Source organism: Cervus canadensis, chromosome X (genome assembly GCF_019320065.1).
Source record: "Cervus canadensis isolate Bull #8, Minnesota chromosome X, ASM1932006v1, whole genome shotgun sequence".
Classification (NCBI taxonomy): Eukaryota; Metazoa; Chordata; class Mammalia; order Artiodactyla; family Cervidae; genus Cervus; species Cervus canadensis.
In genome coordinates, this window is record NC_057419.1 from 127,469,355 (window position 1) to 127,483,562 (window position 14,208).

The 14,208-nt window shown below is 43.8% G+C and overlaps 1 long non-coding RNA gene across 1 annotated transcript in view; it reads right to left on the minus strand.

The window, feature by feature from the left end:
* Window positions 1-14,208, minus strand: part of LOC122434616 — a 369,037-nt gene that overhangs the window by 330,250 nt on the left and 24,579 nt on the right. The gene's annotated exons all lie outside the window — the stretch shown is intronic.

Genomic DNA, 14,208 nt, shown 5'->3' on the forward strand with positions numbered 1-14,208 from the left:
TGAAACTCCAATACTTTGGCCACCTGATGCAAAGTGTTGACTCATTTGAAAAGACCCTGATGCTGGGAAAGATTGAGGGCAGGAGGAGAAAGGGACAACAGAGGATGAGATGGTTGGATGGCATCACCAACTCAATGGACATGGGAGGCCTGGCATGCTGCAGTTCATGGGGTCACAAAGAGTCGGACATGACTGAGCGACTGAACTGAAAAAGGAATGAGCAACCAAGCTATGAAAAGACAGAGGAACCTTAAATGCATATTACTAAGTGAAAGAAGCCAATCTGAAAAGACTACTTGATTCCAGCTATGTATAGCTGGAAAAGGCAAAACTATGGAGACACAAAAAGATTAACAGTTGCCGCTAAGGGTGGAAGGGAAGGAATAAGTAGAGCACAGAGGATTTTTAGGGCAGTGAAAATTGTCTATGGGACATTGTAATGATGGATATATATTTCATACTTGTGCATTTCCAAAACCATAGAATGCACAACACTAAGAAAACAAAAGGGTCTTTTAATCTGGAGAATTATTGTTGGCTAGAAAGTGCTCTGCACAGTCAAGAGACTTTGGTTCTTACTATGATTCTGCCACTTACCAGCTTTGTGACACTGGGCAAGTCCCTCACCTCTGTAGACCTCAATTTCCTTTTTTGTATCAAGTGAAATGAATACTTACAGATAGGAGATATCAAAGATAGTTAGAAACAAAGAACTCCAAATTATTCAATTGAAAAAGTGATTGTGTCACTACATAAAAACCCTCATGGTTCTTTCTTTAGGACAAGCCCCACAACCACTCAGCATTTGTCATTCTTTCTGGAAGGTGACTTTCAGGAGACTTCTGTTAGACTGGCAGCCTTCTCCTAAGCAAACCTTTTTTAGAGTACAGAGGAATAACAGTTTATCCATGCATTCAGATCACTACATTGAGTCTTTAATTCTTACCCCAATTAAGCATTTTCTTATAAAGGGCATATACTGCATGGGGCTGCCAACTAAAAAAAATGTCACTCATCACCCAGTCCTATGGGGATTAATTTATTAGCCACTGCACTCACTGACCTTCAGGAATGAGGCAATCAGGGAAACTGGCAGAACAAGGCCTTCAGATAGTTATTTTCAGGAGAAAATTTTATCATTCACAATTCCTGCAGCTCCTGATCCTTAGAAAAGCACCAAGACCATTAACTAAGACAGCTGTTCCTTGTGACTAGCAGCAACCTTATACGGTGATATGCTTTATTGTATGCACCCTTCATCAAAATCACATATAGGCTGACTGCTCCCCTGGTCTTCGAAGCAGTTCCTCAGAGCTCTCTGAGAGGCTGTCTCTCAAGCCATGAAGTGAAGTGAAAGTTGCTCAGTCGTGTCCAACTCTGTGGCCAGGCTCCTCTGTCCAAGGAATTCTACTGGAGTGGGTTGCCATTTCCTTCTCCAGGGGATCTTACTGACCCAGGGATCGAACCTGGGTTCCTGCACTGCAGGGAGATTGTTTACCATCTGAGCCACCAGGGAAGTCCCTTTCAAGCTATACCCCTCAGTAAGTCCTCCAACAAAACTGAAACTCGCAGCTCTTCGCAGCTCTCACGTTGGGCCTTTTTTTATCAGTCGACGTAACAGTTGAAGAGGGTAGTGTGCTGGAGTTGGCCAAGGAGTCAGAGACCTGGGTTCTAGTCCCAGATCTTAAATAAAATGCTAAATTATGTGAAGTTATTTAGCCTCTACTTCTTAGATTCCTCATCTGTAACCTGATGATCATCACAATAATAATTATAATAACAGCAGCTATCATTTGTTAACACCTACAATGGTCAGAAGTAGAAAAACGAAGACCCACAAAAGGTTTTCCTTTATCCAAGGTCACCAACTAAGAGTGAGATTCAAGCCCAGGTCCTTCTGGCTTCAAAACACATGTTTCTTTTTTTCCCCCATTATTCCACATTGTCTCCCATTAAGTAAGCTAGAGAACCTCCAAGGTCCCTTCCAAATCTGACATTCCAGCATTTTATGAGCCAAAGGTTCACTTTACATGTACTCAACTTCATGGTCCTCACAGCCCTGCCCTTTACCATGATATTCTTAATCTCGTTTTTTAGAAAGATTGCTCACATTTTCGTTGAAGACCTTGAATCATTTATTCTTAGCCAGGTAAACAAAAATACTTTTGCATCTTTCAAAAACCTTAGCCCTTTCACTAAATCAGGAGCTAGGTGAGGCACTTGTTCTAGAACAGATTCCTGGCTCAAGAGAAAATTCTAAACGTCTGGTAACTGAGGCCACCATCACTACAAATGTCGTTTTTGTCCCCATTGAAAACTGCTGGAGTATGAAGCTGCCTCCGAGTGGAGTGATGCTGAGAATAAAAGCTCCGAACCTACATGGGTGCACACTCTTCTGTGAAATTCCACCAACTGAGACTTCATCTCTTGGTCTTTGAAGAATTTTAAAAGTCCCTATTAAAACAGTAAGAACTATGGAAGGATAATACCTTAAACCTGTAGGTGGGTAAGAAGCAACTTTAATGTGCTAAAGAATATAAGCCCATTATGGTGTTGGAAACGGTCTAAATTCCTGGTGAAAGAAAGAAAGGGTTCTTCCAGCAGAGAGGTGTGGGAAGTGGGGAAGGGTCAAAACCAGCTTGACCGACTTCTAGTTTTGCTGCATTTGAATCCTGCTCATGGAAAACCACGAGAAGCCTGATCAATGAGGGTGAACAGAAAGCAGCCTTTAAAATGTGAGAAACAACGGTCAGAAATTAGAGACTTGGTAACTTCCATACCTAGAAAAACCCTGGAACAAACAAAGAAAATAATCAACAGACAAGGATTTTAGGACACAGAGGGCAATCTATCAGCCTGACAATGAAGAATACAATGTCAGACAAACCTAATTTCCTGTTCTGACAGAGCAACAAACCCAGCAGTTTGGAGAAAGTAATAAATGTGCTGTATTCCCAGATGGCGCTAGTGCTAAAGAACCCGCCTGCCAGTGCAGGAGACAGAGGAGACAGGAGTTTGATCCCTGGGGTCAGGAAAATCCCCTGGAGAAGGAAATGGCAACCCACTCCAGTATTCTGGCCTGGAGAATCCCAAGGACAAAGGAGCCTGGCACGCTACAATCCATGTTTTGGCAAGAGTCGGACACAACTGAAGTGACTTAGGACGGATACAGGTGGTGGGTCTTTACATTGTGTCCCCAGGGTGAGGGAGAAAGATCCTGAAACAGTTTGCCAGTAGTGGGCACCCCAGAACTGAGCCAGACCCCCAAGCACAGCAACTGCAACTGCATGGTCACTTAAAGCCTACCACAAATGGCATGGTCATTCAAGTTCTGTTACTGTTGTTCAAGATTTGAGATGATTCTTACATAGGCTTTAAAGGTCTTACACAGGAATTTTACCTCAGCCCTGAGCTTTCACTGCTAGTGCTGGAAGGAACCTAGAATTTGTCCACTGTAATTGAACTAACTGCCTGTCAACCAAGGAATCAGTATAAAAGAGATTTTAAATCAGAAACTAAGTAAAAAGCTAAACTATTTATTGATAAGCACAAACTAGAAACCTAAGAAATTAGTAAATGAAATTGAAGTACACATCAGAGCAAATCCAAAGACAGGAAATCTTTTATCTGTTAATGATTTTTGCGTTAACTTATAACCAACATCTCAATTTTTCAAACATCAGCCCTGCCAGGCACTATCAGTCAATTAACTGACCCTCTCCTTTCCCTGTCACCCTCTTGACAGACTTTCCACAGGTTTTATAAAGTCGGTTATGTACAGAACTGCTTGGTTTTCCTTTCAACATGTTTAAGAATTCTTACAATCTCACCAGGGTAAAGATAGTCCTTTCAGTTATACCCAGCTGTCTAATCAATGTGAGCCCCACATTATCTTGTTTTATTTCATTGCTCATCTCAGCTCCCTGCTGAGACTGTATCCAACAGAGATACAGGTAGATGTAGATGGAGATAGACTGAATTTTGTTCCCCTCTTCCCCAAATTCATATGCTTAAGTCCTAACCCAGAAATATGACAGTAACTGCAGATGGGGTCTTTAAGGAGGTAACTAAAATAAAAAGTCATAAGGGCCAAGCTCTATTTCAGTCTGACTGGTGTCCTTAGAAGATCATGTGATGTCACAATGAGAAGCCTCAAAAGAAACCAACCCTGCCAACCCATTGATCTTGGGCTTCTAACCTCCAGAACTTAGAAAAACAATTTGTTGTTTAAGCTACCCAGTTTGTGGTATTTGGCTATGGCAGCCCGAGCCACCCAAGACAGATGAAAAGCGTTAGGCCAAGCTGGATTCAAACTTGCTACTTGTTATCTGTATGGCATTAGATGAGTCACTGCATCTTCCTGAGTCTCAGTTTTCCCATCTGTAAAATGGGGATAAGAATATCCTCTGGTGGTGGTGGTGGTAGTGTGACCATTAAAGAATATGTATGTATGCTGAGTCATGGGGAGAGAAGGAGGTCCCTGAATAAATGGACTTTTAAAAAAAAGCACTACCCTCAATGCAAGTATGTTTGCATAGATCCTGATTTTTTATCCTAGTTAAGGTTTTATTGGCTTAACTAAACCAGAGAAACGTTCTCAGTTAAAATTCAGCCTTTAAAGCTCAGAAGCCTTCTTTTCTTGCTGTTTGAAGTTGCTGTATTTTCTTCCCAAGCTCATTTCAAACTGTTCTGCCCCTCAGTGCCAGATAGAAAGCTTCCTGAAGTATTAAGTGCACTCACATAAAAAAGGATTTCCTCAGTTAATTTCCATTTTAACTGACTCCTTTTAGAAGTTAGTGTGTCAAAATTAAGATCCGCATATTCAGGTCAGAGATCTGCTCATGCTGAAAGAAGCACTGAACCTCATCAGAGCTTCCCTCTCTCTGCAAAGCCTTTATCAGAACCTCCCTTTCCCATCAGGGCTTCCCAGGTCTCTCAGCGGTAAAGAATCCGCCTGCCAATGCAGGAGATGCAGGTTCAACCCCCGGGCAGGGAAGATGCCCTGGAGAAGGAAATGGCAACCCACTCCAGTATTCTTGCCTGGAGAATCCCATGGACAGAGGACCCTGGTGGGCTACAGTCCATTGGGTCGCAAAGAGTCAGACACGACTGAGCACGCTCACATGCACACCCTTTGCCGTTAGGCAGAATCGGACTGTACCTCCCACCAAGGCAATGCCTTCTAAACCAGCACACTGTCACAGGGCCAACCGGACTTCACAACAACAGATGGTATAAAGCTATCAAGACAAGGAATAAATGGAATTCAAACATTTACAGTACAAATCACATGAGATTGATTTGCTGTTGTTCTCTTTAATCAGAACCAATGCTTGCTTGTTTTAGAAACTGGTGGGCAAAAATTATGCAATAAAACCAAAAGTATATAAACACAGATCATCAGAATTAAACAAAACTCACATCCGTAATCAAGGCCAAGCACGTTTATCAGACAAGGTTCCACGTGTATTGCCCTAGAAATTTGCTCAGGAGGTTTCTCCTTGGAGAAGGCCATTTGTGGCTGTGAGAAAATGAAAACATATGAATTTCCAAAAATTAGCACATCAGCTAGCGACCCTTTGGACTATAGCCCACCAGGCTCCTGTGTCCATGAAATTTTTTAAGCAAGAATACTGGAATGGCTTGCCATTTCCTCCTCCAGGGGATCTTCCTGACCCAGGGACAGAACTTGCATCTCTTGTGTCCCCTGCATTGCAGACAGATTCTTTACCACTGAGCCATCGGGGAAGCCCTAGACATCAACCAGACTTCAGTTCAAATCCCATTTGGGCCTCTTGAAACCTGTATAAGTTGTAGACTGTGGTACTCAATAAATATCTGCTTTCTTTATTCTCCTTCACAAGGGAGGCTAAGATTCAGGTGAAATGGTAGTGTTCTGACATCACAAATCAAGTCCTATATATTTTAACTTGTTATCCTCTGTAACAATGCTGTAACAGTGGTCCCCAATACTTTTGGCACCAAGGACCCTTTTGTGAAAGAATTTTTCCATGACAGCGGTGGGGGGCGGGGAATAGGAAGGATGGTTTCAGGTTGATTCAAGCACACTACATTTATTGCATACTTTATTTCTAATCAAATGCCGCTGATCTGACAGATCAAGGCAAGAGTCTATGGATGGAGGTTGCGGACCTTTGCTCTATAACATTATAGATGATATTATCTATATCCTCATTAAAGGATTTGCTGAATTTTCTTCATGTCAAAAGCCGGACTAAGTGGTTCAACACATAGGGAACCAATGCTTGTACTTCAACAAAATGTTTTCACACTGCCAGTGGGTGCGATGGGTGTGCAAATTTACAGACTCACGAGGCACAGACAGATGATGTTGGCTTGCTCTTTTATTACAGTCCCTGAAGTCACTTATCTGCTGTGGATAAGCAGAAGTGGCAAGAAGGTGACAGATGCAGTAAAGGATTCTAGATAATCGTAGGTTGCCAGGTCACGATCAGAAACAGGAGATGGCAGGGTAAGGTGACAAATGAAGGCCAGAAATAGAAACCAGAGTCACTTGGCCAGGCCAAGCCAGAGATAGAGTGAAGAGAAGCTCTCAGGCCTACAGAATTGGCAAACACTGAAGAGCCTTGTGTATGTAAACACGCAGCACAGAATCTTAACTGCTCCCTGGCATGAAAGCACTGCTCCTGACTTATTTGAATTCTAACTATTAATTTCCGTTTCCTCCAATCTATGAAGTACAGCTGAGATTACTGGCTATGGACTTTGAAATCAAAGTGAGGCTCTTAGCTGAGACAGTTCACCGTGATGAGAGTCACCTGAAATCAGGACACATTGTTCTCCAATTTTATACACTCAAAAAGCATCCAGCTCTGTACACACAACAACTATAGTGATAATTATTAGTAAATCATGTTGGACTGCATTTCATTCCTAGCTGGTCTTTAATGTACACAGGGCGAGTGTTGGGATAGGGTGCAGAAAGTAAGTTCCAAAATATGTCTGGCCTTGGAATGAAGTTTATGGTGCTAACTGGGGATCCTGGAGGCAGTATCATAAACTCCATGATAACATTAATTGTAACAATGAATTACAATTGACAATATAACCATCCTTGCTGTCGTATAGGATGGACGATCTTTTGCAGTGATGTTTTTCCCAAGCTACTCTGGTGAATCCCAGAACAGTGGGATGCTTTTTAAAATGAAGACTTTGTGCTCCCACTCCTAGAGATTCTAATTCATTAGGTCTAGCTCAGAAATCTCCATTTTCACCAAGCACCCTAAGTGGATGCAAATACTCTTATGGACCATACTTTGGAAAATACTGAGCATTGGCACACACAAAAAAGAAATTTCCTATTTCAGACAAACCCATTGAGTCTTTCTGCTGGATGTGGATTTTAAATGGGATCACAGAAGTACTCTAAACACTGGATTTGGCTTGCCCACTGGTCTTTGGATGACATGCAATGCTAAACTAAGGACATATGATGCCAGGTTTAAGAGTCTCATAGACCAACTGTAACATCTCCACCAACCCTCAGCCTTTGGTTCTCTTGCAGATTCTAACCCACTGAATGCCTGGTCAAGACACAGTTGGGGTCAGAAAAATAACCGCAAATGATTTGTGCTATTCTACCATCAACATTTCACCTGCAAACACATCCAGGAAATCTGGCTCCATGTTAAGTTGAATATTAAAAAGGTCAAAAATTTGATTTAACTCAAAAATAATTCTCCTTGTCTAGGAACCCAACTAACACCCACTTTATTATTCATTTAATTGAGTTCCCTGGTGGCTCAGATGGTAAAGAATCCGCCTGCAATGTGGGGGACCTAGATTGGATCCCTAAGTTGGGAAGATCTCCTGGAGGAAGGCATGGCAACCCACTCTAGTATTCTTGCCCGGAGAATCCCATGGACAGAGGAGTCATGGGGTCACAAAGAGTTGGACACGATTGAGTGCCTACTAGGAAACAAGCTATTGCGGTACAAAGCAATGATCCTAGTACTTAATATTTATTCAATTCCAAGTGCTGTGCTAAGCTCTCTATATGCATTATCTGGTCTGCACCACAATCCTAGAAGTACCACTATTATTCCCACTGACGGGTAAACAAACAGGTCCACGGCCACATTGTAAGTGGTAGAACTGGGATTTCACCACTGGTCAGAGCACACATGCTGAACCACTCCACTGTCAATTACATTAGCACTGTTTACGGATTAGAGGTTCACAAAAAGCGGTCTTCAGGCCAACAGCGTTGTTAGCACTAACTGTAATTCTTAGAGTCCAGTTCTGGGGGCCCACCTCAGACGTAATGAATCCAAGCTCTGAGTGTGGGGCCAAATGATCTGTTCAACAAGTCCTTCAGGTGCTTCTCATAGGCACCAAAATCTGAGAAGCATCGAATTAGAGAACCAGCTATGGAAACCAGTGAGCCTTGGAGACTGACTCAAGGTCTTGGGTTGGGCCATCACTACTGGCTTAATGTCGGCACAACTGCCCCATGGGAAAAGCAGAATCTCAAAGTCGGGGGCCCGTTGTCCCTCGAGGCCCTGACATTTTAAAGGACACTTTATCCCACAAGTGCAGTAAGAACTAACGTTCCCCTGGCTAACAAGTCAAACTATCATTCAGGCATCCATTTGCTCATCCATTCACTCCCCAAGTATTTAAGAACGAGGAACTAAGGATCCATGAAAGGTACATAACAATAGTCACATACAGAAAGTTGCAAAGCACATGAGGTTAGACTTTGTGATATGGCAGAAGCACAGACCACTTTTATTTGTGAATGTTTGGCCTCTGCCCTGGGAGAGGACCCCTAGTGTAAAATTTACCACTTGTAAATCCATACAAGCAACCTCTACCTCAGCTGAGAGGACTCAGGTAATGAAACCCTATAAGGGGTACAGTCAGACAACCAGAGCGCACTGCTCTTTTGTTTAATTACTGAGTCTCAACAGAGGCATTCCCAGAGCATGAGATAAAGTCACCCAAGAACTAAAGTTCATTTCTATATTCCCCAGCCCAGTGCCAGCCACACCAGATGGCCTTTACCCTGTGAGATAAACAAACACTGCCATAATAGCTGCAAAGTTTAGTCACTAAAAAGCCAACACCTGAAAAGACCTTACCTTTTAGAAACACCCCAGGGAAGGACCTTTGAAAGTTTGATGAAAACCCTGATTCTAGAATATCAGCTCCACGATGGGAGGAATGTTGGTGTTAATTTTGTACCCTGATGTATTTTAAGGAGCAAGAACAGTGTTTGGTATATAATTGACACTCAGTAACATTTGTTGTGAAATTTTCCAGCCTGTCCTCACTTCATACCATCCCACCGAGCCATTCAATAAAGTTGATGTCAAGCTTGTTAACTCCCAAGTGACTTCATTTTCATATCTTTGCAAGGCTTTTTTTCCCCTACATAAATTTCTCCCCCCAAAACCCGTGGTTAGACCATCTAAAAGCTTTGGTTTAGGAAATGTGGTCATCCCACTTAACACACCCACTGAATCTTGACCAAGAAGCCAAGAATAGGCTTTGGAAAAATAAACCGCTTCAAAGCACACAAGCCAGATACATTTTCTAAGTCTCTGGAAAGCCTTTCCAACTGGAGCAGCACTGATTTTCTGGCTACAGGCCAGGCAGGCTGAGAACACAGGGCATGCCCTCCCTGGCTGGCCTCCGGAAAGACCAGGCTGACCTAAGAATCTGGCACTTGTTTCCTTTTTGGCAACTGCCACCATAGATACTCACAGCTAGACAGCGACGGGCAGAATATCAGACGCCTGGGATCTGGGTGTCACCTCAGGGCAGGAGCTCAGAGAGCAGAGGTGGGCGAGAGCCAAGGGCTTACCTCACAGACGGGCCAGAGAGGACATCCTCGGGAGAACTGCTAACCCCCGGGCAGGGCTTGCCAACCCCGCTCCAGAGCTCTGCTCAGTTGTTTTTATCCTAAAGCACCCAGCAGGGCTCTCCCAGGGCAGAGGCCAAACATTCACAAATTGAATTCATCTGGGTGGGACTTGCTCAAGCTGACACATTTGATACAGCTGAGTGCCTGGCCAGTTAAGCTCCGGGCCCCACACTGGAAGGTCAAATAACTTCCAGTCTACAGAGCTGGGCAGAGCAACACTTCAGCCCATTTATCAACCAGACACTGCCAAACACACACCCCCAAACACCCCTTTAGGAATGTGGGGAGACGTGAGCACCTGCGACTTTATAAATATGCAAAGGAACGCATGTAGTGTCATCTGAGTGTTTCAGGGAGCTCCAACCCCTCCTCTCCATCCCTCCTTTCTCAGGCAGCCTGTGGATGTGGCTGGCTGAGGCCGGCTCTTCAATAACCTTCAAACTCTCCATACACTTCCAAAAGGTACAACACTTTTTGAATTCACAATCCATGTGTTTCCCAGTCTCCAGAATACATGCATAGCCAGAATGTTCAGTAAATCAAGTCGATTCATTTGTTATGGCTGCCATAAGAACGGACCACAAACTGGGTGGCTTGCACAACAAATCTATTGTCTCGCAGTCTTAGGGGCTAGAAGTGTGAAATCAGGGTGTCACTGGGGTTGTCTCCCTCTGCGAGTTGGGGTAAGAGATTGGTTTCATGTCTCTCTCCTAGCTTCTGGTGGTTGGCTGGCTATCTTTGGTGTTTCTTGAAGAAAATGGAACCCTGATCATCTTCACATGTTCTTCCTGTATGCATCCGTCTCCAGAACTTCCCTCCTCATAAGGACACTAGCTATTTTGGATTGGGGCCCACTCTTCTCGACTATGGGGGCCCCCCAGTGGCTTAGCAGTAAAGAATCCGCCTGCTTTGCAGGAGCCATGAGTTCAATCCCTGGGTCGGGAAGATCCCCTGGAAAAGGAAATGGCAACACACTCCAGTATTCTTGCCTGGAAAATCCCATGGACTGAGGAGCCTGGCGAGCGAGCTACAGTCCACAGGGTTGCAAAGAGTCAGACGTGACTGAAGCAACTTAGCATGCACTCTTCTCATCTATGACCTCATCTTAAGGAGTTACATTGGCCATGACCCTATTTTCAAATCAGGTCCCATCCTAAGGTAATGAGCGGTGAGGACTTCAACTTATGAATTCTGAGAGGATATAATTCAACACATAATGTCAAGTATCTCAATAGAAAACCTTTCTTTCCCCACTGATTTTCACAAAAATACTCTCAATGGTTCCATTCAGGTGTCACTGTCAACTCAACAGATAACACAAATTACATTAGATAACGCAGCAAACATTTTCAAAAGGCATAATTAAAGAAAAAACTGATTGCTTTATTGTAGTAAGAACCAGCCAAAAAAAGACACAGAATGTGAACGCAAAGTAGTGTTTTTCTTAGTACAACAATAGATTTGAGGGATCAAGGGAAGACAGTGACAATTCAGCAGAACAAAATACACTGGATTAAGATGAGCGGATTCCTATCAACCTTCTACCTCCCGCAGGTAACTGGCAGCAAGAGAAAAATCAAGTCTCTGGTTACTCAGCCCCTGTTCCCCTGAATATTGGGGAAGCTGCTGGCTCTTCAAGTTGAACAGATTGCTCTGAACTGAAGGAAGGAAAAGATACAAACACAGCTGAGGCATTTGCAAAATGAAAAAGGAAATAGGCAAACATGATGAACACCCCCCCAACTGCAATGGCTCTGGGGGAGGAGGGCGCCCAGAAGGCATTTGCTGGAATTGGGGATGCTGCCATCTGCCATCGGTCCCCCTGCTGTGATTCAAGATGGGTGGCAGTGAGGTGGAGGAGTGTCAAAGGGGCAAGAGGACAAGCCAGCCAGTCAAAGGCTCTTTAGGAAGCCGTTGCTGCTGCTGCTAAGTTGCTTCAGTCGTGTCTGACTCTGTGCGACCCCATAGACGGCAGCCCACTAGGCTCCCCTGTCCCTGGGATTCTCCAGGCAAGAACACTGGAGTGGGTTGCCATTTCCTTCTCCAATTCATGAAAGTGAAAGTGAAGACGCTCAGTCGCTTCCAACTCTTAGCGACCCCACGGACTGCAGCCCACCAGGCTCCTCCATCCATGGGATTTTCCAGGCAAGAGTACTGGAGTGGGGTGCCATTGCCTTCTCCCAGGAAGCCGTTAGCAAACACCAGAAAGGTCACAGCCTGTTTCTTAGCCTTGCGTGTCTAGACACTCAATCTTGTATCTCCAGGTGGGTCAGACTCCTGAAGACTGACTCATGCTACAAAATTCACAAGAGACTGTTATGGAAGCCAGAACACCTGAGTATCCATTTGGGGGTATTTCTTTACAGAGACTGAAGTGGGGTGCATGTGTATGTTTGTGTGTGTGCTGTCCAAACCTCTTCCTGATATTAAGATGTCACAGACTCTAATTCATCATCAGATAATAGCAGGAGGTACATGAGCTCAGTGCTCAGAGAAGATGCTGTCCCTCAAGGATATTTTAGCTGGGCCATAAAAAAGCCAACTCCCTCCCCACTGAGAAAAAAAGAACCCCCGCCCCTCATGTCAGCAGCTCTTTGCAGGAAACCGCCCTCAGCAAGAGACTTCTTTTCCTGTCACTTTAGCAAAGCTACATTGTAACTGACTTTTAAACCAGTCTCCCCCAAGCTCTACTCATCTCCTGCCCAAGCACAGCTTTCAGATCTTTGAATCACACAATACCTTGCCTGACTTGTCAATTCTTTTCATAGATCAAAAAGCTAGTAATGAAGAATAAGTAATTAACAGATGACCAGATCTCTTCTCTAACTTCTACTTCAGTAATCTGGTGAACAAACTGTGTGAACAAGATAACATCTGGAGGAAAATCGAGAAGAGTCCATGAGCCTGCACACACAGTGGTGGATGGCAATGACTCTGACCCTCTATCTCAATGATGCACTGAGATTACGACCCTCCTCTTTATTTTTTTTTTAATTTATTTTTTTTCCAATTATTTTTATTAGTTGGAGGCTAATTACTTCGCAACATTGCAGTGGGTTTTGTCATACATTGACATGAATCAGCCATGGAGTTACATGTATTCCCCATCCCAATCTCCCCTCCCACCCCCCCACCCCCCACCCGATTCCCCTGGGTCCTCCCAGTGCACCTGGCCCGAGCACCTGTCTCATGCATCCCACCTGGGCCGGTATGACCCTCCTCTTTAAAACTGTCATGGCTGAGCAGAATCTTTATAGGTTTTTTGAGGGGGACACGGAGTCCACCATCTCCCCAGATTGCCAACATTCTGATTAAAGGCACCTTTCCTTTTTCTACCAACATCTGTGAGTATGTAATTGATTTTGCAAGTAGCTAGCAGTGATAATCCCTCATTGATAACACTAGTGCCTGGAATGTGTACACATCCCAGAATCTAAGCCTGAGTCCCTCTGGCCCCGGCCCCTCTCAGCTCCCAGGCTGACTATCCTCTGCCCACTAACCTGTTCTTTGCATCACTGAACACTGATTATATTAGAGCCAAGTCTCTTCTCTCTACTCCTAGTCTGACCCACAATATTCTGTCTCTATTACATGCTGATGGTATGAGTCAGTATCTTAACAATCTGAGGGTTCTTTACAATTACCTCCATGCATGGGTTTCGACGCAATTTAAAACTTCAGTACATCAATCGTTTTGCTATATCCCTGAAACTAACACAATACTGTAAATCAACTATACTGCAATTAAGAAAAAAAACTAGTACTTCAAACTTGGTGTTTGTTGAGACTCTGAGTATTTTATATATATGTGAGAGACAGTTCTTTGACCTGAATGTAAGTCTCCTTATTCTCTTCAGCATATCTCTTACCCTCCAGAATCCAGAGAGGGATAGAAAAAGGGAGAAAAAGGGACTTCTCTGGTGGTCCAGTGGTTAAGACTCTGCATTCCACTGCAAAGGACACAAGATCAATTCCTGATCGGGGAACGAAGATCCTGCGAGCCACTCTGAGGAGTCAAATAAAAGAAAAAGGAAAAAAGAGACCTGGCGCATGTGATCAGACCTACAGATGAAATAAAAACACATATGTCAGCTAATAAACTTGTGGTATGTCATATGGCTGGAGGATTCCTTCCTAGCAAAAGGGTCATGGTTGGTTAAGGTTATACTGCTATTTGTTTTCCCAGCTTGGAATGGAAACCAACCAAATAACTCATTCTTCCTGAAACTGCTCTGTCTCCTAGGGACTCAGTGGAACTGCTGCCCAGATCCAAAAGCTATAGGAGGAGACTGGTTATC